The sequence below is a fragment of the Piliocolobus tephrosceles genome, chromosome 18 (assembly GCF_002776525.5).
Source record: "Piliocolobus tephrosceles isolate RC106 chromosome 18, ASM277652v3, whole genome shotgun sequence".
NCBI lineage: Eukaryota > Metazoa > Chordata > Mammalia > Primates > Cercopithecidae > Piliocolobus > Piliocolobus tephrosceles.
This window is the reverse complement of record NC_045451.1, coordinates 3,452,337-3,475,274: the sequence shown is the minus strand read 5'-3', so window position 1 is coordinate 3,475,274 and position 22,938 is coordinate 3,452,337.

Genomic DNA, 22,938 nt, shown 5'->3' with positions numbered 1-22,938 from the left:
GCAACCCTATTCACAATAGACAAAGTATGGAATAAACGGAACTGTTCCTTAAGAAAAGAATAAAGGAAATATGGTATATATACACAATGGAATACTATTCAGCCATTAAAAATAAAGAAATTCTGCCATTTTTGGCAACATAAAGGAGCTTGAAGGACATTGTGTTAAGTGAAATAAGCCAAGCACAGAAAGATAGACACTGCATGGTCTCACTCATAGGGGGAAGCTAAAAACGTTGATCTCATAGAAACAGAGAGTATTACAGTGGTTAATAGAAGCAGGGCAGGGGACGGGGGATAGCCGGAGGTTGGTTAATGGATACAAAATTACAGCCAGATAGGAGGAATAAGTTCCAGGGTTCTACAGCACTATAGGGTGACTAACAACGATTTATGTTGTAATTTAACAACAATTTATGGTGTATTTTTTAATCAGAAGAGCGGATTTTGAATGTTCCAAACATAAAGACTTAATAAATGTCTGAGGCGATGGATACCCTGATTACTCTGATTTGATCATTGCACATGTATTGAAATATCACACCGTACCCTATAAATATGTACAGTTACTATACATCAATTAAAAATAATAAAAGCAAAAAGGAAATGGATTAAAACGTGCAGGGAGACATTTAGCGCGGTTCCAGAGAAATGGGCCCTGCTACACTGTGCTGTGGAATCAGCCTTTCTGGGTGGGTGGTCATTTGACAAGCGTAGCAATTGTCTTTAAAAAGAGCGACAGTTTCCTATCTAGGGGATGTCCCAAAGAATCGAATAAGAGCACATAGATGGGTGAGCAAAATATAATTCTCAGATACTTGTTTATATTAATTTTAAATATATATATAAAATAATCGATAAGCCCATCAAAACAGAATTGGCGAAGCAAATAGTACATCCACAAAATGGATTGCTTTGCAACCATTAAAATGGGGCTTCTGGCCAGGCGCGGTGGCTCAAGCCTGTAATCCCAGCACTTTGGGAGGCCGAGACGGGCGATCACGAGGTCAGGAGATCAAGACCATCCTGGCTAACACGGTGAAACCCCGTCTCTACTAAAAACTACAAAAAACTAGCCAGGCGAGGTGGCGGGTGCCTGTAGTCCCAGCTACTCGGGAGGCTGAGGCAGGAGAATGGCGGGAACCCGGGAGGCGGAGCTTGCAGTGAGCTGAGATCCGGCCACTGCACTCCAGCCTGGGCGACAGAGCGAGACTCCGTCTCAAAATAAATAAATAAATAAATAAATAAATAAATAAATAAATAAATAAAATGGGGCTTCTAAGCACAAAAGCTATTCATGTAGCAAATGAAATAAACCATTTACAAACCAGTATGCAAAATATAATCTCATTTGGGGCAACATAGTATATTATATCCAATTATATTATCGATCATATCATATATAATGTATTATTTGGAAGCATATATTATTTGGAGGAGTAGTCATCTCTTCCCTATGGGGTTTCAGACTAGTTTTTTTGTTTGTTTGTTTGGGTTTTGTTTTGTTTTGGCTTACTTGTCTCTTCTAATTTTTTAGAAAATAAACATACTTAACATTAAAGGAAAACAATTTGAAATAAAAAATAAAGTGACATTAGAAGAAAACGTTGACACTAGTGCAAACTAAAAAAGAAAGAGGAGGAGAAAGGAAGGAGGAAGGGGAGGAGAAAAGACATAGAAAAAAGAAAAGCTCCACAAATACATAGCAGAGAAAGGGAGAGGGCAAGGCAGCTATTGGAGCCACTGCCAGGCTTTCTTCCCTCAACCTTTGATCAACCAGGTTCATTTGTTTTCAAGCACTGGTCACAGCCTCCCTCTCTGTTTCTGAACATAATTTTAAAAAATAAAATCCTGCATAACAGGGTGGTGAGGACAGCAAAGGCTGTTTGACTTTGGGAGCCACAGTCCAAGGGTCTAATAGTTCATTATTAGCTGGAGACGCAACACACATCATGTGCTACCCATTGATTTTTTTCCTACCAATTTATTTAAAAGAATAGTAACACTATTATCTAAATGAGATAACACTAAATCTAAAATGAGTCCAGGCTGCCTGGACAATAGTAATTCATTAGACAGGCTGGAATTCACCACCATGACATGTCTTTAAAATAGACATGGGTGTGAGACACACCAACAGCCACACAGATCTAGAATCAGACTGCTGCTGGCTGGAGGAGGGTGACATCGGGTAGGACCAGAGGCTCTGTTCACCGGGTAACCCCAGATGGCATCCCCAGCGCTTGGAAATGGTGAGGGACTAGGAGCTGGCAGCCCCTCCCCAGTAAACAAGAGGCCCCTCTGCATAGAGTCTCAATGCAGCACCCAAGGGAACACAGAGGCTCCCAGCCTGCGCGCCGAGGACAGCAGCTGCGCTCCAGGAAGCACCTGTACACCTCTTCGATGGTGATGGGTCTCAATAGCATTTCCCCGTGTGAAGGTTTCTTTGGTTTACATCATTTGGAGAGTGAAGGCAAGTCTATTGAATGCGGGATGGATATAATATCACTTTCCACATTCCAGGTTACTGGAAATTCCCACTTTTTTTGTTTGTTTGTTTTTCAATCGCTTGCAGGGTTTGGGTGTTGCTGCCAACACAAACCTGTAAAAGAACTGTTTTTCAAAAGGAAAAGAGTTTGAATGAACGCCCCAGGGGCAGAGGTTTGCTTCCCAGGTCAACTCCCTGTCACGAGAAGCCAGCTGCGGGTTCTTGCCTCTAACCTCTGCGCAGGATGAGGCCCTTCTGTACCCCTTTTAACCCCATGTCACAGGCCCCTTTCATGCATTAGCAAGAACACTCACAGCTAACATGGTTCTAAATCATTTTAATGCGGGAAAGAAAATCAAGCAACTTCTGACAATATGTGAAAAGCATGCATAGTTTTAATACAAAGAACAGAAGGGCTATAACAATCACTTGATCCAAACTTTGCTTTTTGGTTATGTTAGGTTGTGTTTAGTTGAATGCCTCCCAAGGACACACTTAGAAGAATCGCACACATCATCTGATAGCATTTAGTCAACATCACTTTACAAGGAGCAGTGTTTACATCTCTCCAAGTGAAGGATTCCGACGTGAGCACATTCACATGGGAGAGGTGAACATGAAGAAATGCTAAACAGGACGTGCAACATCAGTGTGTATTTCCTGTGTATGGGACACCAGGCGTCATGCCTCACCACCGAGCCTCGTGTGCTGTGTGGTCCATAATTATCAATGTATATTTCCTGTGTATAGGACACCAGGCGTCATGCCTCACCACCGAGCCTCATGGCCTGTGTGGTCCATAAGTCCCTGGGACACCCACAAGAGCCTGCTGAGTTCATCCTGGAATTCCAGGGGAACTTACACATTTGCAGTTTAAAATAGAAAGAGCAGTGAACTTGGAGGAAGAGAACTTGGGGCCTCGCTAGTGCAGCTCCAGCCCATCATAAGAGCTGTGTCTGCAAAGCACAACTTTCTGTGCCTCCGTTTTTCCAAACTATAAAGCAAAGTTAAAAAGTATCCCGCAGACATACCCGCAGAGGTCCTGTGACAATGAGGGTAAGAGCACAGAGCAGAGTGGAGAATACCTTCAAATGTCCATGCTGTTGTTCCAATTTCAGCATGTCCAGAGTAAGGCACATAGTCCGTGACATTAGAAGATGGGAAATTCTAGATATGCTGATTGGCAACACAATCTGCCTTAATTAATTTGCATTTGCTGGAAGCCTCATCTGCCCTTGAGGAAGGTGCCATGACAGTACATGGATCATTAAGCCAAGGTAGTGTGTTCTCCCTCCATGGGGCTGGAACTTTTGGTGTGAGGAGTAAGAGAGATCAAGCTTTCTTCCTTAACTTGACTTTCTTTCTTTTCTCCTCCACTTTTGAGCAGTAAAAGGTGACACTTACGGAATAGATGAGGAGAGCTTGCAGGCAGCAGAGAGCTTCTTCAAATGAGCCAGTGAAGGGCCAGGAGCAGTGAAGAAGAGCCGCCTAGGTTGGAGCTGGATCAGAGGGATGGAGACATGGGTTATAAAATATTAAAGAACATCGGTGAAGGTCACACATGTGTCAGATCAGCTTCACAGGGTGGAAGTCAAAGTTCCAACCAGCAAAAACAATTGTGTGGCTGAGGTCCCCTGGTCATGTGCCCGGGGAGCCTTCAGCTGATGGTGGACCAGGATTCGGGATTCAGGATTCAGGCTCCTGACTTGAAAATAAGTAAATCAGTTGGATTCCAACTTTGCACCAGGGTCTCTGTAGGGCCATGTAAGGCCCTAGGCACAGATTTGTTTGCATAGAACACAGGCGGGAGTCAGGAATCGCTGGAGGGACTCACTAATCACACATCTCCCATCTCTAGAACACACTGCTTGATGGATGAGAGAACCATAAGTCACCTACGGATGTGAGTTGGACCTGAAGCTACACTGAGGTTCGGTTTGTGAGACGGACGCATTCACCCATCCAAACCCAAAGAATGGACTCTGAGGCACGAAGAACAGCAGAAGCGAGACTTTTAACGGCGGTCCTGCAAGATCGGGTGTCTGGTAGGCGGGCACACCCAGAGCAGTTCCAGCAGGTAGTTTATCTGCTGTCAGGCAAATCCCTCCCCCAGTTCCCCACTGGTCAAATACTGTGGGGTTACAATCTTCCCAGGCATCGCTCAAGTTCTATTATCCCCTTATAAGGATATACCCCATCCCCTTCCCCACTTAGGTTTCAATTTCCCAAAAACAAAACTTTCTCTTTTTTTATGGGCTGATCCCTCCTCTACATTCTGTTCACTTATCATAACCTTCTAGGTGCATGAGCCATGTGGTTTGTTACATTCGCAGGCTGGCTACCAGGACTTAGATTTATCATGCCTTAAAAATGGACCATTTAAAATGTTTTCTTACAAGTATGTATGTCTAGGCATGCACGAAGAATGGGTGGGGAAAGAGAGCCTCTAGCCAGTGAAGCAATGTACCTGATATCATCATGCCCACTGGGCCCCAATGACTCATATCAAAGAAAAGGGGGGACCCGGGCAGGAGCTGATCAACCTATTCTCACAGCAAACCATGGCGGACACTGTGGGGACACTGGGGTTCTTGTTGGGATGTGCCAGTGACAGAGTTGGGGGACAGACTCCCTCATCATAGGTCACAGCTGGTATGCAGCAAGGGATGCCTCTGGAGCAGCTGGGCCTTGGCGCTTTGGACACAGAGTCAGCACTGTGAGAGTGGACCCCCTGTCCACCATGTGTGCCCCATGGCCCTTGGCAGAAAAGAACAAGACTCTGTCACCTGGAGGGGCCCTGGGGATATGAGAGGCTCAGGGACAGTCAAAGCCGAGACGAATGTTCCCACAGAATGCTGTAACTTGGGTTATCTTTTTAATCTCTTGGGATGAATACTACAATAACATTGGCAAGCATTTATTGGGTACATGCTGTGTGCTGGGAGCTGGATTATACACATATTGTTTGATTTAATGGTGACAACAGCCCTGGGTGGTAAGCACGGTTATTTCCTCATCCTCTAGATGGGGAAGCAGAAGCTTCAGGAAGTTTGGCAACTCCCCATCATCATGCAGGAAGTGAGCAGCCAAGCCAACATCAAGCCTGGACAACATCAAGCCCGGATCATCAAGCAAGCTGTGCCCAGGACTGGCTTCTGGGGCATGTAACCAGGGACCTGTGCTTGGGTTCTAACGCTCTGTGAGTGCCATCTTGAAATTCATAATGATTTTATCTTTTAATTTGTGTTTTATAAGTGAAATCCACTGGAATAGTGGAGCATGTGTCAGGGGCTTGGAGCTTTGATGGGGCTTACACGCAGTCCTACTGCAAAGGTAGCAATGGCCTTGGAGTCGCCCATTCATGTGCGATGGGATCGCAACTACATGGGAGGGGAAATGCCAGTCTGAACCTTTTGCCCCACCAAGGCACCACACACTAGCCCAGGACGGACAGCACTTCTGCCAGGTCATGGGGTGGCCCCCAGTGCCCCTGAAGGTCTGTGCCAGCCCCACACGCATGTCTGCACCTGAAGGAACATGATGCTATAGAGTAACTAAAAATCACCATGATAGCAGAGAGAGAGACCCAGAAGAAAGGCAAAATCTTTCTGTGGCACCTGTCCCTCTAACGACATCTTTCATCTTGCTTCTTTAACAAAGGGCCTTCCTCCATTTTCATTTTACACTGGGCCCTAAAATTATGGGGCTGGCCCTGTGTGCACAAATTTCCATGGAAACACAAAAGACCTGGCAATTAAATCTGCATGAAAAATTTGGGAAGGGGTTCATAGGAAATTTGAACTGGATAGTGATACATTTGTTTGTGTAGGTATTCAAAAATATCTTTTGAATTAACAAATAACTCATGTGCAAGCCTTTGCACAATGGATTGGAAGATAGGCACCTGAGGCAGAGGACACAAAAGAGGCAAAGATATAAAGATTCATGCGTATGTTTATTTTATTAACATACTTCCATTGAGTGTTTCCCTGATGCCAGGCACGGAGCTGGTCACTAAACCCCTCCAGGGAGTGGGAAAAAGTCTCCAGGGGAAGCCCATGATTGATTGCGACTGGAAGCTATGGTACCGGGGTTGAGAGAAATGACAGTATGAAGAGCTGAGTTTAGAGCCATCAGTTTGGGGTCATGTGAAGGGTGACTGCTTCAGGAAAACAGAAGCCAAGCTAGGTATTCTCGGTTTAATGCGGGAAATCACTGGAGGCTTCCACAGCCTCCTGGAAGGCTGGCGGGTGAAAGATGGAACCCAACTGCTCAAGCAGATAATTTTCAGGATACTCAATGCCACCAAAGCTTTCAGACATCTCAGCAGGAGCTCTCTCCCAAGCACAGCTGCAGGCGGCACTAGGTAGATGTTGGTCAAGAATGCACCTTCCACCTTTGTTTCTGCCAGCAAGTCTACCAGAGATAACAGTTCTCCTTATCCTCCACCTTCCAAACCTCCCAACAGTGCCTCTTGGCAGTCTTTAACCTAGAACCCTGCAGCAGAAGGAATGCTGGTCAGTGTAGCTGCAGGCTTCTCTTCTGCAGGGCACAGGAGACTCTGGAAGAGATTGAGGCACAGTTGACAACAGATACTTCAGCACAGCCAATGCCAACCAGAAAAATATGTGAGTTTTAATACTGTCCAAAGAGTTAAATGGTAGTTCAGGATTTCATTTAGAAAGTTAGTTATAAGCTTTGTAGTGGGTAGATGGAGGTAAGAGAAGATGGATGCAGAAAATTCATTTGGGAGGATTTTAATTTTCTGAAGGCAACATGGAGCAGGATTAAGTTAACACAGTGGTGGAAGACTTCCTTGAGAAACATTTTAGAAAAATCAACAATAATTGATGACTAGTTGGCTTTTGGAGGGATGTAAGAAGTGTCAATTTACATACTGTTGGTGTCCGTGATATCAAAAATGCCATCAAAGAAAAGTCATAGCAATATGGCGTTTTGAATTAAGTGCCACTAGGATCTTTTTCATACCTTTCAGCATTTGTCATCTAAAAATCAGGCTCCCATGTCCTCATGGCAGTCGTTGAGAGGAATGCTAAAGAACATATGCCCTCTGGCAGCCCCATACGAATTAGTCCACTGGCCTCCACTGCATTTCACCTCAAAGCTGACTTTGCATTGTCATCCAGGTGTCTGTTCCTCCTCTTGTGATTCTCCTGCTCAGGAGATACTCCTCCCATTATGCCTCCCAGAAATCTGGACGCCAGCCTTTCCCTTCAGCCCAGTCCCCATCCTGTCTAAGCCATGACAAAATCTTGCCACTTCTGCCTCCTAAATATGTATTGATATTGACCACGTTTTGCCTTCTTTCCACCACCCTTTCAAACCAAGTCACCATCTTCTTGCCCCAAACTATGAGAGACTTCCCCTTCCAATCCACTCTCCACCCAAAAGCCATGATAGGCTTTGACAGAGTTTAGATAATGTCATAACCTGCTTTGAAAAACCTTCAATGTATTGTGTTTTCACTCAGCTTCAGGAATAGACGTCCTGGCCCTAACATAACCCATACATCCTGCATTTCTGGCTGCTACACAGCACTCCAGTACAATTCTGAACCATTCTGATCCTACCTCACCATTCTTTACCTACAATTCTACTCTCATTTTCTCTACTAAGCCAAGTTTCTTCCTTTGAAATGCCCTTCCCCCACCATTCCCCTGGCAAACTTCTACTTTTTCTTCAGACCTCAGCTTCAACATTACCTTAGGTAACAAGTCCCTGACTCCCTTCCTCCAAATCTAAATCAGGACTCTCATTTTAAAAATGTTAATTTCTTGCTATATGTCTATTTGTGTTGGTATTCATTAAATATCTTTTGAATTAACACATAACTCAAGAAGAGACCTTCTCATTTGTATTAACATCCAGCTCATATTCTTCATTTTTCTGCAAGGACAGCTTGCCAAATACCTTGCTGCAGTCCAGATACATAATCTCTCTCTTAATTTTTTCACTTTCTAAGTTTTTAAATCTTTCAAAGGAAGAAAGGCAGTTAGACTAACAAAGCTTGTTTTAATAATTTTTCTTTATTCAAAGTTCATTTTCAGAATACCAATTCTACATGAGCACTGGGCTGAGAGGAAGACACGGTGGGGCACACTGGCATTGTTCTTGGTGAATTGCTTTCTCTTCCAGGTGCTCTCAGACCATTTCTTTAATAATGGCTTCCAGAAGACTGCTCAAGCAAACCGGTATGCAGTATGTGAATCTACCATCTTATTACTTTTAAAACAAGAGCAACATTTGTCTACTCTTTTGGCACTTCCTCAGTTTTCCCAATCCCTCAAAGGTCGCTGACAGTGCTCTCATTTGCCCGTGGTTTCCATGTCTTCAGCTGGGGGTGATGCAGTACAGGACATTAAAATGAATTTCAAGCATCCTGGAGACTCTTGCAACTCCTTCCTCTACCTTTTCTTTCCTTCCCTCCTTTGTCACCTTGCTTCCCTCCATCCTTCATCAAAACCCCAGATACAGTGTAAGGTATTAGGCACATAAACATGGCCCTGTCCTCAAGAAGAATTTCCAACAAATCAACTCATGGTTATATAATCTAGAATGTATCTAAAGGTAATGAACAGCCTTGCCAATGCCAGGTATCTTACCTTATAATCACTTATTTGCCTTGCAATTATGTTGCTAAGAAAATATTTCAGTGACATTGTAAGTTCATCACAACGGAAGAGTTCACTATTTTTTCTCCTCTGCAATCTTACATTTAACAGAAGCTTCTTCATCATTTCCTAAAGTAGTACTATTATAAAAGAAATAGTCTGGAAATCCCCAATGACAATTTTCTTCTAAGAAACCATTTTAAAATTGCATAACTGATTTACAGTGGCTGCTGAATTCTTTCTATTAATAGTGCAAATTCAAATTCTGGTTCTCCATCAGACATTGCAGAAAGGGGATTGTTATTTTGGTTAATCATAAACCCAGCAGGTGTCCAGCAAAGGGCCTGACTTCTGTGGGCTTCCCTGAGGTGCAAGGGCAGCTGAGTGGTAGACATCCTATGATGTCTGGTGCTGTGATAGGTGCATGCTGCAATCTGAATTCTGTCCACCACTCCATGGAAACTGCCCTTCCACATCAGCAGAGATGGGCTCTTTCTAAACACAATGGCCTCACCTAGATTCGTGTTTGCTTTGATTTAACTTCACCTTTGAGTGAGGCCTGCCAGCTCCGTATCTGAACCCGTAACTAGCTACATTTCCTCTTCCCTTACTCCTATAGGAGCATCATCACCTATTGATACTTTGACTTCTTTTTCATCTTTATTTTTTTCTTGGAGAGTTTACACATTTTCATGATTTAAGCATGAGTCTAATCACACATGAATCTTCATTTTCAATCTCACCTCCTCCATAAACCTTCTGGCCTATATTTCCAATTAATTTTAGCATGGCATGAATTATATATGAGGATAATGGCAATGATGAGGATGATGGCAATAATGATGGTGATGACGATGATGGTGATGGTGAAGATGGTAATGATGATAGTGATGAAAATGGGATGATGGTGATGATGGTGATGGTAATGATAATTGTGATCATGGCAACAATGGTAATAGTGATGGTGACTGATGGTGATGATGTGATGGTGATGATGATGATAGTGATGATGATGGTGATGATGATGGTGCAGACAGTGGTGATGGTAACAGTGATGATAGTGATGGTGGTGATGGTGATTATGATGATGATGGTGGTGCAGATAGTGGTGATGGTAACAGTGATGATGATGTGGTGATGGTGATGATGATGGCGATGATTATTATGGTAATAATGGTGATGGTGATTATTATGGTAATAATGGTGATAGTGATGATGGTGAAGATGTTGGTAATGATGATGCTGATGATTATGATGATAATGGTCGTGATGATGATGGTGATGGTGATAATGATGATGGTGATAGCGATGATGGTGATGGTGATGAGGGTGATAATGGTGATACTAATGATGGTGATGGTGATAATGGTGATGATGGTGGTTATGACAATTATGGTAATAATGGTGATCATGATGATGATGGTGATGGTGATGATGGTGAAGATGGTGGTAATGGTAATGATGGCAATGGTGATGATGGTGATAATAGTGATGATAGCGATGGTAATGATTATTATGGTAAAACAGTGATGAGGATGGTGATGGTGATGATGATAAAGGTGGTGGTAATGACGCTGCTGCTGATGATTATGATGGTAATAATGGTGATGATGATGTAGGTGATGGTGATGATGGTGATAATGGTGGTGAAAATGATAATGATGGTATCATCAGAACCTCCGCCTTGACCTCGGAAGAATCCCTATCTCAGGAAATATGGTCATTCAGAAGACAGTTTAGAGAGATAGAGAAGGACAAACCTATTCAAAGTAACCTGCTAATCTCAGAAAAATAAAGATACCACTTTTGAGCCCCAAGTCTAATCAAAACACATGAACTTAGTACATGTCACAGTGACTTAATGTTTTTAGAAAAGGAGACTGATTCCTCAGGCATTATAGAGATAAAACCTATGAAAAGAGAAGAAATCAGGGAAATTCAGAATGGGGCTAACCAAATAGGTCCAGAGCTCTCCATATGCAAGTCCTCATGTGTATCAAAGAGGGAAGATTTTAGCGGAATTTAGTTAGCTTTATTTTGCTCACTAATTGCTTTAGGAGTTCATCTTTTATGTCATAAATTTACATAGATAGACACACATGAGCTTTCCCCAGAAGCCTTCCCTGCACCCTAAGGTTTGGCTAAGTCTGTCTCCTCTGTTCTCTCAGGGTACTGTGCATGCTCCTACTGTTGCACTCAGCACATTATTTGTGGTAGATTTATTACAAAAATACCTTCAAATCCTTAGCCTTCCCTGTATTCACATTTTTTGCAATGCTACTTGCAGACCACCCAGTCAAGAGATGAAATCTATTTCCCCGCTGGGCTGGCTTTGGGAATTACTTCGGCCAACAGAATGGGGTGTGTGAAACCAGAGGCTGGTCTCTGTCTTGCATATCTCCATTCTCAGTCTGGCCTCTCTGCCTTCATCACCAGGGTCCTGCTAAAGAGTGAGACCCAAAAAGCAACAGTTGCCCCAGCTGACCCCCAGGCACATGAGAAAGCTCAGCCATGATCAGAAACGCCCCCTCGCTGATCTGCAGCTGACTGCAGATGCATGAGTGATCCCTGGACCTGGTCAGCCTAGGTCAGCAAAACCACTCAGCTTATTGGTGGTGATGGCAATCATGGTGACAATGATGATACGCAAACCTCCATGGTCATTGTTGTGTGGATATTTGTTTTCTAGGTCATGAAATAAAGCAGTGGCAGGCAAGACAGTCTCTGCCTTTAGGGCATTTATATTCTGGTGTGGGAGACAAATAATAAGCTATGTCTACGTGTGTGTGTATATATGAATGACACATGGTGGTAAGTACTAGAAAGAAAAACAGCGGGCAAGTGGATAGAGCATGATGAGGGAGCATTCCAGCTTCTACAAGCAGCCAGGGCAGCTGCCCCTGCCCTCTGGGAAGGAGCATGGGGGCTGAGACTTGTGAGACCCAGATGAAGTGAGGCGACAAGCCAAGTAAAGGCCTAAGGAAAGAGTACTCCAGGAAGCCCAGGTGCTTCGTTGAGGACAGTGTTTCATTGGCCACATGTGGCCTGTTCCCAGGACAGAGATTACATTTGGTATTTGTCGATCAAAATATGGAAAAACACAGGGTGTCTATTATTGTGCTTCTGAAATATTTCCAAATGGTGGCCAAAATTAGAAGATAGGCGTCCTTCCCAAAACCAGAAATATTTCTAGCTTTAGTTAACTTCACTGTATTTATAGGTGGGCTAACTGTCAAGCTTTCATCTAGAAAAATACTTGCATTTGAAAATCTAGGAATACCTTAGAAGTCTAATCCACCTACACTTGACTCATCAAGAGTTGTTTTCCAGAACCTTTCTATTATTCTTATGATCTCAAAAGGTGAAGAAAATCCACAGTCAGGGAGTCATTCACAAGGGACGAGTGAGCCTCCAGTCAGTTCCACACAAGGGCCGGGCCCTCCCTGCTGCGTCCTGCCTCCCACCCTCCTCATGGGCTCTGGATCTGCATCTGAAGGGTGGCATCCTTCCTGCCTGGCCTCAGCTGAGCCTACACTGCCCAAGGTCCCAGCAGCTGGTTGAAGCTGACTGGTCAGAGCTGGGCCGGCAGGGCATAAGCGGCTCTTGTGGCCCACCGTTGGCCTGCGGAAGGTAAGCAGGGATGGCCACGTCCCCTCTTAGGAGCCCAGCCTGGGATACCGAAAAACTCTGCCTGTGGTCTCCCAGCCGGAGCTGAGGGTCGGGTAGATCCAGGGGCTGGTGCAGCCACTGGAGGCCACACACAGGCAGACAGCTGAGCAGATGAATTCCATCCAGACAGGGGACGGTGGCACAGAACCCGGGTGTAGACTCAGGGCTGGGGCTGTGGACAGCCAGGACCACGCCAGGCTCCCGGGAACACTGGGTCCCTGTGGGGGACCTCACTGCACATCCTCTCCCCAGAGTACCTGAGCCCTCGTTTTAGTCTGAGAGTCAAATGTCATCTGTATCAGGCCAGCCTGAGGAGCCTTTGCTCCTTACGGCAGTCCCAGGGGCACAAAGCCCCTCAACCATGACAATGTGGGCGTGACAACCTGGGCAGCCCTGCTTGGCCATCAGTTTCTCTCTGAACAATCAGCTCTTGGCTTCCCAACTTTCAAACCAGCCATTGGCTCACATACTCTCCACAAAACACTCCACCAGTAAGGATGACGGGAGGCAGCCCAGCCCCACGCGCCCCACCTGTGAGGAGTCACGGCCAGGACCCCTTCTGCTCCCTGCCCTAACTGCATCCCTTGCAGGCACCGGGGTGCTGGCCTCTGCCAGGTTCTTTACAACACTGCAACCTCCCCAGGTGATAGAAAGCCCTGAGGTTCACACCTGCCTGGTCCAGCTTTGGTGGGGCTGGTGCTCAGGAGTCAGCCTCAGGCAAGACAGGGAGGAGGCATGCCTTGCCTCAGTTTCCCCTGCATCATCCATGAGGCCCATGTCTGAGTGGCCAGGCCCTCCTGCTGCACCTGCTCCTCCCCAGCCTCCTCCCAGCGCGGGGGTCCCCGCTCTAGGCTAAGCTGCGTCTCCCTGTCACCCGCAGCATGAGACCCTCACCCCCAGCGTGACTGGTGTGGAGACAGGGTCTTTTAGGAGGTCATGAAGGTTACGTGAGGTCACTAGGGTGGAGACCTGATAGGACATGATGGGTGTCCTTTTCAGAAGAGATTCAGACACAGAGGCCAGCAGAGGGATGACTATGTGAGGACATGGGGAGGAGAGAGGCCCAGAGGAACCAGCCTGCAGCCTTGCCACCCAGCGCCCAGGACCTGTGGAAAGAGGCCCGGCTGTGAAGCTGCCCAGGCCGGGCGTCCTGTGTGGCAGCCTGAGCACGCAAATCCACTTCTGTCCCGCTTAGGAAGAAGGAAACTGTATTTCCCAAAACGGAACGTCTGTGTCCTCTGCCTCACATCTCCAGCTGGCCCAGTAAGAGCCGTCCCCAGATGCCCCAGGCGCCCCCTCAGCTGCCGCCCCCCTCGCGCTCCTGGTCCCTGAGCCTGGCTGTCCTCCTCCTGCCCCCTCAGCCACGTGGGCAGCCTCTCCCTGTGCTGCTCTGGCCTCTTCCCCTCATTCTCTGAACCCAGGATGAAGGGGTGCTCCCACCGCTCCTCCAGCTCACTCCAAGCCCCGCTCCGCCCTCAAGGCACCCACTCTCCAGCCTGGAGACACCTTCTGAGTACTCAGATTTTCTGTCCCCAGCCCCTAGCTGCCTTCGTGAATGCACACCCACGTGAGTAGCTGTGGACGATGCTTCCCTGAGCCCCCAAGAACTCCAGGTCCTGCCCCCAGATCACCCGATCCTCCCCTATCCTCCCCAGTGAGTTGATGGCACCACTTCACACACCCCGAGGCCCAGGCTCCCAGGCCTGAGGCTGCCCCAGGTCTCAGGCTGCTCAGTCAGGCCCAGGAGGCCGGGGGCATCCACTCAGAACCCTTCTCTCCTCCAGCCACGCGAGTTGTGTAAGCCCTACAGCTCCCGCCCGCCTGTTCCAGCCTCCTCCAGGGCCTGTGAACAATGGCTTTCAGCTTTTGTGTCCACACCAAAGTACATTCCACACAGGCAGGGGGATCCATTCTGCCAACGGCCAGCAGCCAAGAGTCAATTTATGTTTGTCTTTGACAAACACAGATCAGATTATGTCACCCACTGGGCAACACGCCTTAGCAAGGGCTGCACGGCCCGGAGAATGCAGCCACGCACCCTGCTCCCTGGCCTGCCCTCCCTCCTGCTCCTGTGCGGGGCTCCTGTGTGGACGGCCTCCCTTCCTGGGCGCACACAGTGATCTCCCTCCAGTCCTCGTCCTCTCCCGTGCCCTGAGTCCCGCTGACTCCTCAGCCTGCAGGCAGAGGCCCTGGGATGAGAGCAAGTTCTCTGCCTCCAGACCCCCTGCCAGGCTCTGCCTGTCGCACTTGTCTCTTTCTGAAATGTCTGCATGTATCTGCTTGTCTGATTATTGCCTGCGTCCCTAGGAGAACACAAAACCCCATGAGAGATGGGCCCTCGACTTCTGAGCTGCTGAATCCCCAGTGCCTGGACGTGAGCCCGAAATGTGGCAGGGATTTGGTCAAGATCCTCAGGCAAAGCAGCATATACCATCGTCACTGTGGGCCTGTGTCAAATCCTGCCAAGCACCGTGAGGCCCCGGGGGCCAAGCGTGTCATCTTCATCTTGGTAACCCCTCCCGCATGCAGCGGGCGCTTAATTTATGCCGGCTGAAAATAACGAAGTGAATGAATTTGCATTCGGGGTTGCTTCACATTCATGTGTGACGTCCATCTACCATCTAGTGGTGGAAGAGGGCAACTTCAGGCAAATGAGCTTTTGAGAAGAAATTAGAGAAGCCCTTCAAAAATGGATAAAGGAAGATGGGTGGTCGGAAGATGGGCCCTCTGACTGTTGGTTTGCAATCCCTTCCCTCCCTGCTTCCTAGAGAAGCGCTGAGAATTCCCCTGGGAACTGATTCTGGCACATTCTGTGGGAGGTAAAAGTACGAAGGCAAAGGCGGGGAAGCCCCAAGGCAAAATCAGTACTTGGGCTTCTCCTGACCTGCACACCAAGGGAGGACAGGCCCTTATGTTCCCCGGGCACTGCATGGGGCAAGCCCAGGGCAAATGTCGGAACGCAGGAAGGCCGTCTTTCCTGCTTCTTAGTAAACAGAGAGAATGTGGGGAAAGTTAAAGCTACATTGAGAAGAGTGAAGAATGCAAAACTGAGGGGGACAAGGGGTGAGAATGCAATAGAAAGAAAAGGTGCTTCACACAGAAAACCTGAAAGGCAAATGTAATTTTGATGATGTAGCAATAACAGAAACACAGAGTACAACTGAAGAGGCTCACTAAGGACCTGTGAACGCACAGCACCTCCAGACCTCAGCTCCGCCTGCCTGATGGAGAATGTTAGACTACGTGGTCCCTAAAGAGTGTTTGAACCTTCGAGTGTCGTAACTCTCTGATTTTAAAATTAATGTAAGGCAAATCTCTGACAAAAACCTGCGTATTTGTCACGAGACATTTCTTTGAAAAACTGCCTGTCTCGGCGGGGGTTCTTCTCACTCTGAAGGGGGACACTCCTGGATCCAGGGTGGCAGGCTGAATTCACACCTGAGCCTGCGCCACGGTATAGGACGCCGAGCAGCAGCTTCTGGAGAGCAGAGAGCCAGGGGAGCGGCCATTTCAGAGTGGGCCCAGGACAGCTGGGGCCCACGGCCTTCCCAGCACAAGGTGGGCCAGGCCCCACAGGTGGCCCCAGAATTGCAAAGCCAATGGAAGTGGTCACCGAAAAGCACTCCCAGTGTGGAGCCCCCGGCCTGTGTGTACGTGGCAATCCCAGCCATCCACCTGACCTCAGGCTACCAAGACGACGGTGGCTGGAGCCGGCTGGCTATTTGGGAAAGCAGCGGGACCCGTGGGGGCGTGGGCTGCCCACGCGCTTCCCACCGGGCGTCAGGCCCACTCTCTGCTGGCACCGCGTCCTGCTCACCTGTGTTGTGGTGGGCTCGCAGAGCAGGTCACTTGATGGGGGGCATCCGGAGCCGCCTGGTGCGGGCACAGCCTCAGGGAGCTGCCCCTAAGCTGCCCAGTGACAGCCAATCACCCACTTTTCCCCCAAGTCTGTGTCATGGTCAGAGCCTCTCACCCTCCCACGGCCCCCACGCAGTGGCCTTTGCTCTGCTCAGCACCTCCCAGGGCAGCGGGCAGCTGCGCCCAGAAAACTGTCACCACCTGATCCCACAGAGAATGCCCCATCCTCTCCGGAATTGTGTCCAGCTAGCACTGCCCTCAATAAAGAGCAAAAGCCTTTTTCTTTTTCCAAGTCCATCTCCATTTCAGAATGGACAGGGCAGCTAAGGACACTTACAAGCCCAAGAAAAGAGCCAGATAAGGTAACATGTGAAATGCTGAGAAATCGGCTCAGTTTCCCTTTACCAGCCCAGTAGAGTACCCATCCCCGCAGAGGCCTGAAACTACAGGTCTCAACATCGCGGGGTGTTCACCAGTTTCTATTAATTCCTGTCCTTAGAGAATATGATCAGCTCTTCTTTAATAGCTGTCAAATAATAATAAACAGTTCTCATTAAGAGTGCCATCAGTGGCTGGGGGCAGTGGCTCATACCTGTAATCCCAGCAGTTCGGGAGGCCGAGGTGGGCAGATCATGAAGTCAGGAGTTCAAGACCAGCCTGACCAACATGGTGAAACTCCGTCTATACTGAAAAAAAAAAAAAAATTAGCCAGACGTGGTCGTGCGCGCTTGTAATCCCAGCTACTCAGAAGGCTGAGGCAGGAGAATCGCTTGAACCTGGGAGGCAGATGTTGCAGTGAGCTAAGATAGCGCCATTGCACTCCAGCCTGGGTGACAGAGTGAGACTATCTCAAACAAACAAACAAACAAAAAAAGTGTCATCAGCTTGCTTTTTTTTAAGTCTACCTGAAACCTACACTTCTGTGGATAGGAGAAATCCAACTGTTTACCTAGTTTAAAAAAAATTATTGAACAAGGGAAAATGACTTACATCTTGTGTGTCATAGGTAATAGAAATTTCCAGATTCATAAATGCAATATAGTTAAAGAAAAAAAATGTTGGTGTCTAGAGACCATGTTTATTTAAAGACAACCTCACGGGACTTGAAAAAAAATTGTCACTCACATTTCTTGGAAGTAATTCCAACTTACATTTATATATTGCATTAAAGTTGACAGAATGCAGCCCATATCATTTGCCACAGTAACACCAATACCGGGAGATGGCCATTCCCACTGTACAGCTGTGGAAACTGAGGCACACACTGATCACGTGTTCATTTAAGAAACATACACATGGAAAGCCATGGGCCTGGCTTTAGCGCAGCCACAGAAATGCAGTGCAATGCGTGAAGCTCAGCTCAGTGGGAGGAGGCAGAGAAGGTCTATTTAGTCTCAGATGTTGTGATTGGTGCAAAAGCACACCAGGATGTCCAGAGAGCTGGGGGAGTACAGAGCAGAGGCAGGAACCCAGCCTCCTCTAGCGTGGGAGAGGCAGGAAGAAAAGTCAGAGTGGCCAAGGTTCCCCGGCCGCTCCCCTCAACCGAGCCTCTGAGAAGGCAGGAAAACCGGTGCACAAGAGCGCAGCGCCGTTCACACACCTCGTTTGGCATCGAGTGTCTGTGGATGACTTGTCGGCGTCAAATTGTGAAATGATTTGCATGGCACAGGGAAGCATCTGGGATGTTTCTGGAGGTAACAGAAAATTACTGAAAGGTTGCAACCAAGGTGGTAGAATGATCTGTGTTCCGGGGAATACCTGTGGCAGCAGCACAGAGTGAGCTGGGGTGAGTTGGCAGATGTGTAATCCCAGGAAGAAAGACCCAGGTGGTCTAGGCGGTCCTTCCGCAGGGTCAACACAGAGGGCAACAAGGCCAAAGCAGTGGACGGAAGGAAACGTAGCATTCACAGAGAGATACATAACTAGATCTACAGATGATACCTCAATTGTGCCGAGATACACACTGAGTTATTTACAGTCGAAATGACACAATGTCCGAGAATCGCTTTGAAATATTCCAGGACAAACGACAACGAAGGGTAGAAATAAAAGGTAGCAAAATATTGCAATTGTTGCATCTGGAGAGTGAAAAATATATAGAAATGTGTGTGTATGTAATGTGTAATTTTTTCCTTTTACTCTACGTTTTATCCTAGCTTTATTTAAGGAAAAATAATTATACTCAATGACTATGAGGATCTTGGTAACTTTGAGAGACATTTCAGTGAAGTAGGCATTGGTGATATAAGCTCAAACAAGGAGGGTCAAGTGATCACGGACGATGTTTTAGGAGGAGGAAAGGTAAGGACACAACAGGTGCAGAGGGTTCTGGGGTCCCGGGAAGGTGTTTCCTTGGTGGTGTTTTTGGGAAGGGGGTGCCTTGAGCATGTCCACATGAGTAAGGGAAAGAAGTAACAGAGAAGGAGATCGAAACGGGAAGAAAAAGCCTACTGGACATACCCATTTGGCATGCAGCACACCTGGAACTCACATCCAGGTCTGCGGAGATCCCAGCGTTCTTACCCCCATGCACGTTACAGCTGGACTTACAGAAGGTCACCCAAAAGAAGCCTTGATCCCTCTGAGGCAGAAGCTCAGAAATCCAAAATGTCTTTTTTTGATCCACTGAGGACCTCCAATCGTCTCACTGACGGGATCCACACCCCAGGTTGCTGCAGTGATTCATGCGGGTATTGGGTGTCTCAGTGTTTTGGGAAGTAGTAACACGTGCTATAGTTTCGGTATGTGTCCCATCCAAACCTCATGTCCAAATTTCATCCCCAGTGTTGGAGGTGGGCCTAAGGGAAGGTGTCTGGGTTATGGAGGCAGATCCTTCATGAATAGATTTAATTCCCTCCTGGGGGTGGGGGTTGAGGGATTTCTTGCTCTGCTAACTCCCAGGAGGCCCGTTGTTTAAGAGCCTGGTACCTCAACCCCTTGCTTCCTCTCTGCTGTGTGATCTCTGCACACACCAGTTCCCCTCCACCTTCCACCATGAGTGGAAGCAGCCTGAAGCCTCACCAGAATCCCAGCAGATGTTAGTGCTGTGCTTCCTACACAGCCTACAGAACCGTGAGCCAAATAAAGCTCTCTTCTGAATAATTACTCAGCCTCAGATATTCTCTTAATAGTGATGCTTGACAGGGACATGCCACAGGGATGATCCTTCTTACTAACTGCATGCATCCCTCCAGTCAGTATAACAAAGCAGAAGAGTGCAGAGTGGTAGGTCTGTACGCACAGCAGACGTGGACTCCACTGGTGTTTCTGCAGGTTACTGGCTGTGTCTCTTTGGGTACGCTACCCTTCTCTGTCAGTTTTAATCTGTAAGACTGAGTTAATAGTGCCTACGTTGAAGAGCACTGTGAGCCGTGAGTAAGATAAATTCAATGAAAACATCCGAGTTCCTGGCATACAGGTAGCCCTTTTAAGTATTAACTTCTTGTAAATTTCTCTCTCAAGACTTAAAGCTGTATCGCCTACACATAGATCTGGAGAGTCACTGGACAAAATGTCTATCTGTTCCCCTCACAGACATCCTCTTAGCCTTTCTCTTAATTAATCCATCTCATTTTTTCCACATCTGATGTTGAAGTTTCCCCTCAGCCACTGTGTTGTCCACCTCTGGCTTTTGTCTAGTTCCTTGAATTTTAGTAACAGATGCACATATCAACTCAGAAACAGGCACACAGTACCTTTAGGGCGCTGGTGGGCCACTGTGCCATTTTCCCCATAGTCTCCTGCCTGCTGATCCACGGGCTACCAATTTTGCTGCCTGAAGCCTCACTTTGAATTAATGTCATCAAGGAATAGTTGACAACGATCTCAGTCTCTTTCCTCTGTCAGATTTGACAAAGTATGTTCTAATTGTACAATGGGTTATTTCCAAAAATACACTCCCTTAGCTTTTCTTCACTGAAATTCACGTGTCACTTGTCTCTCCCATCTTAAAATCTTCTTACAGATTTTCCAAGTCAACTAAGGTTTACTATCAGAGGCAAGTTTTGTTTTAATGCCACCTAATTACCCCATTATATCACATCCTTCCAAAATTTCAGGTGGGTGTCACCTTGATTAGATCCTAGATTAGATCTGATTAGATCCTAGACCTCACTCCCCAATGGAAGAGGCTCCATTCTTCTTCCACAGACATTGTGAGCTTGTATGTATTCCCTCTGAATTACAACTCTTCTTCTTCTTGTTTTCTGTTTTGTTTTGGTTTTTGTTTTTTTTCTGAGACAGTCTCATTCTGTCATCAGGCTGGAGTGCAGTGGTGTGATCTCAGCTCACTGCAACCTCTGGCTCCCTGGTTCAAGCGATTATCCTGCCTCAGCCTCCCGAGTAGAGCTGGGACTGCAGGTGTGCACCACCACGCCCAGCTAATTTTTGTACTTTTAGTAGAAACGAGGTTTCACCGTGTTGGCCAGGATGATCTCCATCTCCTGACCTCGTGATGCGCCCACTTCGGCCTCCCAAAGTGCTGGGATTACAGGTGTGAACTACTGTGCCTGGCCTAGAACTCATCATTTTTAGACCCATGTTCCTCCTCCACTGTGACAGCCCAAAAAGCAGGTTCCATTTTGTTCATCTTTCTATGCCTGCACCTATTTCAGTGCTTACTACACGGCACAGAATTTGTTAAGCAAATTCATACGGTTGAAAACTTTCTGTACGATTTCGACCATTTTTAAGAAGCCCAAGATCTTTTGATTAAGTGAAACTTGCATGTTTATCTGGCTCCAATTTACTTCTCCGAGTAAGGACTCTGATACTGTATTCCTTAAAAATGAATGTTGAGTTTCTGCTAGGACGCAGGGTCAGGGCGAGTCACCTACTGCTGCACAGCCTGACCTAGGGGTGACGTTTTATGTTGAGGCAGTGTCAGCCTACGCCTTCCACCACACATCGACAGTTCTACAATGCAAAATACCCATGCCAGACCTCCAAGTATTTCACAGCGGTTCACCTAATTTTGTGAAGTCTGTCTTAAAACCCTCCCTTTAGACTCAGTAACCCTGTCCTGGGAATATTCGGTCCATCAATGCCACTCTTACAGAATGGAAGAGCAGGACATGAGGAGACTGATGTAGCGAGTCAAGTGGGTCTCATGCTTGTGACCTGAATACTGTTCTTCCATGGACAAATCTGGGCACATAAAAAGGCAAGATGGAGCCCCCTTGTCCTCTTGCCCTTTAAAACTTGAAACCGTTGGCAATGAAGTTAAGAATTTGCTCTTGGCAGATGAAATAACCCACCCAAGGACTTGGAATGGGATCTCCACATCTTCGACAGTTGAAAAATGAAAACAGGAGACAGCATTTGCTACGGTTTGAATGTCTGTGTTCCCACCGAACTTCTTACGTAGAAACCTGATACCCGGTGTGTTGGCATAAACAGGTGGGGTCTTCGGGAGGTGATCAGGGTCATGAGGGCAGAGTTCTCAGGAGTGGGATCAGGGCCCTCATCAAAGAGGCCCGAGGGGGCCTGTTCGCCTTTCTCCACATGAGGACATAGCAAGAAGGCTCCATCTATGAAGAGAAAAGTTCTGCCCAGACACGGAACCTGCTGCCACCACATTGATCATGAATGTCCCAGCCTCCAGAACTGTGAGCAAAAAAATACGCCCAGTCTTAGGTATTTTGTGATAGCAGCCTGAAAGGACTGAGACAGCATTCTCGTTGCAATTGTTTCGCTACATTTTTCCCACCCATAAAGAAATCAGAGGGATGTGACCGTCAACCTGCGGCAGATCCCTAAGGAAGTTCTCCTTCCTCAAACCCATCATAAGTCCCCGTGCCTCGGCAGAAACGGTGAGGAAATCGCACATCCCAAGAACTTGTCACACTGGTAAAGACCAGGGCATCTCACGTTCTCTTTCTGTAATTTTACAATAGTGTCTTTTAAGAAGGTTAAGATTGAGAACATTAGTAACACACATTAGAAACGCACCACTGTTTTCAAACAGCTAAGGAAGGGAAAGTAAAGGTGCTGGGATTAACATATTACGGTTTTAGATTGTTGGGGGCGGGGGGGGGGGGGCGTCACGATCCCCAGCCTCTGCACCTCGCATGACATGGATGAATTGCAGACACGGAGACCCCACGCCACCGCCTTCCCCCGTTTCCCACCCAGCAAGACGGCCAGAGCAGCCAGTGTAGATGTTGCGCCCTCACTGCTGGGTGAACAGGAGGCGGATAAAGGATGTAAAACTGCCTTCTGGGGGGAAGAAGCTTGGTTACTTGTGGAACCAAAGGGTCTGGGATGCGGCTATAGCAACACCAGTAAGCTCCTG